The following is a 3,551-nucleotide window of genomic DNA, read 5'->3' on the forward strand; positions in this document are numbered from 1 at the left end:
GGAGAAAATGATGAAGTCATTTAAGAAACAACTCAAACACAAAGAGAGAACACCAACGTGATGTGAACCATCAGCAGCAGCGACCAGTCGACCGGTGGCAGAAGCCAATCTGATAATTATCCCTCGTCTGTGAGCCACAAATCAAACACACCACGTGACGATGAGGATCTTCTAACCAACCATGGAGCAACTTCTTGGGACCTGCCCCGCCCACGCCGCCATGGAGGAAGACAAAGAGGCGGGGCAAACGATGGAGGGGGTCCGTCCAGGAAATCCCCAAAATACTTCAGTCGCCCAAAGTTCCCCTTAAGGCTCATTTCTGCTCCTTTACACATGAAAACCAACATCACTGACACACAGTTCATAGTCACTGGATGCAAATATTTCAATTAAAAAAATTAATTTGATTTAAAAATGTATTGTTTTTTTTCCCTGTTTCTCTCTCAAGCAGCCTCTCCTCTTGACGTTCAGTCTGTAGTTGTGTTGACTGGTTTGGAGCTGGCGGGGTGGGCACACACAGTTTTGTTCCACCTTGTTTTCTCGTGTTTTAATCAGGGAGGGAAGTTTCTGTCATTTGGTTTTGCTCAGTGACAGTGATCACTTGGCAGTGTGATGTTTGTTATGTTGGCCCTGGTTCACCCTGAAGATACAGAGGCTGTTAATGACCGATGAGCCCAGATGATCCACAGGATGTTTTCCCTTTGGTGTGCAAAGGGAAAGAGCACAGGACAGAAAAGGGGGAAAAATACAAAATAAATGCAAAATAATGCCAACAGCTGATACTAATCCTGCCTTTGTTTCCACCACCACCACTACTACTAACAGTAATAAGAAGAGCTGAGGGGGGTGTTATATTTAGGTTATATATACACTATATTACCAAAAGTATTCGCTCACCCATTCAAATGATCAGAATCAGGTGTCCTAATCACTTGGCCTGGCCACAGGTGTATAAAATCAAGCACTCAGGCATGCAGACTGTGAAACAAGACATTTGTGAAAGAATGGGCCGCTCTCAGGAGCTCAGTGAATTCCAGCATGGAACTGTCATAGGATGCCACCTGTGCAACAAATCCAGTCGTGAAATTTCCTCGCTCCTAAATATTCCACAGTCAACTGTCAGCTCTATTATAACAAAATGGAAGCGTTTGGGAACAACAGCAACTCAGCCACGAAGTGGTAGGCCACGTAAAGTGGCGGAGAGGGGTCAGCGGATGCTGAAGCGCATAGTGCAAAGAGGTCGCCGACTTTCTGCACAGTTAATTGCTACAGAGCTACAAACTTCATGTGACCTTCAGATTAGCCCAAGTACAGTACGCAGAGAGCTTCATGGAATGGGTTTCCATGGCCGAGCAGCTGCAGCCAAGCCACACATCACCAAGTGCAATGCAAAGCGTCGGATGCAATGGTGTAAAGCACGCCGCCACTGGCCTCTAGAGCAGTGGAGACGCGTTCTCTGGAGTGATGAATCACGCTTTTCCATCTGGCAATCTGATGGACGAGTCTGGGTTTGGAGGTTGCCAGGAGAACGGTACATTTCAGACTGCATTGTGCCGACTGTGAAATTTGGTGGAGGAGGAATTATGGTGTGGGGTTGTTTTTCAGGAGCTGGGCTTGGCCCCTTAGTTCCAGTGAAAGGAACTTTGAATGCTTCAGGATACCAAAACATTTTGGACAATTCCATGCTCCCAACCTTGTGGGAACAGTTTGGAGCGGGCCCCTTCCTCTTCCAACATGACTGTGCACCAGTGCACAAAGCAAGGTCCATAAAGACATGGATGACAGAGTCTGGTGTGGATGAACTTGACTGGCCTGCACAGAGTCCTGACCTGAACCTGATAGAACACCTTTGGGATGAATTAGAGCGGAGACTGAGAGCCAGGCCTTCTCGACCAACATCAGTGTGTGACCTCACCAATGCGCTTTTGGAAGAATGGTCAAAAATTCCTATAAACACTCTCCTCAACCTTGTGGACAGTCTTCCCAGAAGAGTTGAAGCTGTAATAGCTGCAAAAGGTGGACCGACATCATATTGAACTCTATGGGTTAGGAATGGGATGGCACTTCAGTTCATAGTCTGAGTAAAGGCAGGTGAGCGAATACTTTTGGTAATATAGTGTATGTTATATTTGCTGTTTTGTTTGTTTCTCCTGCTTTTTTCTCTCTTTCAGTATCTTTCTCCTTCAGTGTCCTTCTGTTTTGCAGAACATTGCATGTTTTCTGTTTTCACTTTCTCTTGGTTTTACCTTCATGTTGTGTTGCTTGTTTGTTTCCTGGTGCCATTTTCCTTTCTGATAATTCTGCTCTTGTTGTCTTTCAGAGCTCACTCTGTGAGCTCTGTTTTTAAAGGTGCCATACGCGTAATGATTATTAATATTATTCTTATATGTTTTGTTTATTTGACCAGAAGTCCTGTTCCCCTCCTTTGTTTACACTCGACTTTAGTTTCACTTTCACTCTCAGTCATTTCAATCTGCAGTGAAACTGAAAGTGAGCCAGGCAGGAAACTGGGGGGTTTCTTGTAAATTATGAGTCATCACCACACTATAAGAGGGCAGATGAACATGATCAAAGCTTTATTGTTTCCACCACACCCTGCACTCTCTCCCGGCTCGACAGCAGCACAGGTTGGTTTTTTCTCAGTTTGTTCTCCTCAGGTTTTGTAGTAAAACACAAACAGACGTACTGTTGATTCTATTGTTAGAATTCAGTGTTTTGTCTTCATATTAATGCAGTGATTAATACCTTCAGTCACTGAGGAAATGGGATCATTTCAAACATGAAGAAACGCCTGAACACAGCAGATCATTTCTTTAAGCTGCTTCTTTGATTTTCATTTTCAGTGTCTGTGGTGATTTGAAAACTGGTGTGACTTTCTAACTTCACTGTAAGAGAAACTTTTTTTAATTCATTTGAATCAGTGACTTTTATTAACTTAGCTTTAAGAGTTTATTTGAATTTCTGAATATTTTTACACCTATTTCTCACAGAATGAAACCAAAAACTGCAGATGCTTTTATTTTATTTATATATTGTTATTATAATGTTGGATTTAAGTAATTCCTAAGGAAACATTTTCATGTTGTACCATATATATTCACAGGCAGGGAGGGAAGTTTCTGTCGTTTGGTTTTGTTCGGTGACAGTGATCACTTGGCAGTGTGATGTTTGTTATGTTGGCTCTGGTTCACCCTGAAGATACATCAAACTAGAGCTTCATTATTTTTACGCTGTAAATAAATTCCCTTTCTTTACACTGAGTTTGTTTGTCTTTGTGGCTGGTTGTTAGTTGGGAAAGATCAGACTTTTTTCCTGTAGTGTCTTGGACACCCCAGGCTGGGGCTTGTCATTTACTGCACATATACAGCAAACAGCTGAAGTTATTGCATCTGTTTTTTGCAGAGCATTGTGGCTGGTGTGCTGTTTCATGGTTTGGTCTGACAGGGGAAAACAAAACAGCTGGTGATGAAAACAGATTGGACAAACAGATTCAAAGAGCCGGTCTGACGACTGGTTTTACCCCAGAACCTTCAGAAATCATCCTGGAACAG

This window comes from Myripristis murdjan, chromosome 7 (assembly GCF_902150065.1).
Source record: "Myripristis murdjan chromosome 7, fMyrMur1.1, whole genome shotgun sequence".
In the NCBI taxonomy this organism is placed as follows: Eukaryota; Metazoa; Chordata; class Actinopteri; order Holocentriformes; family Holocentridae; genus Myripristis; species Myripristis murdjan.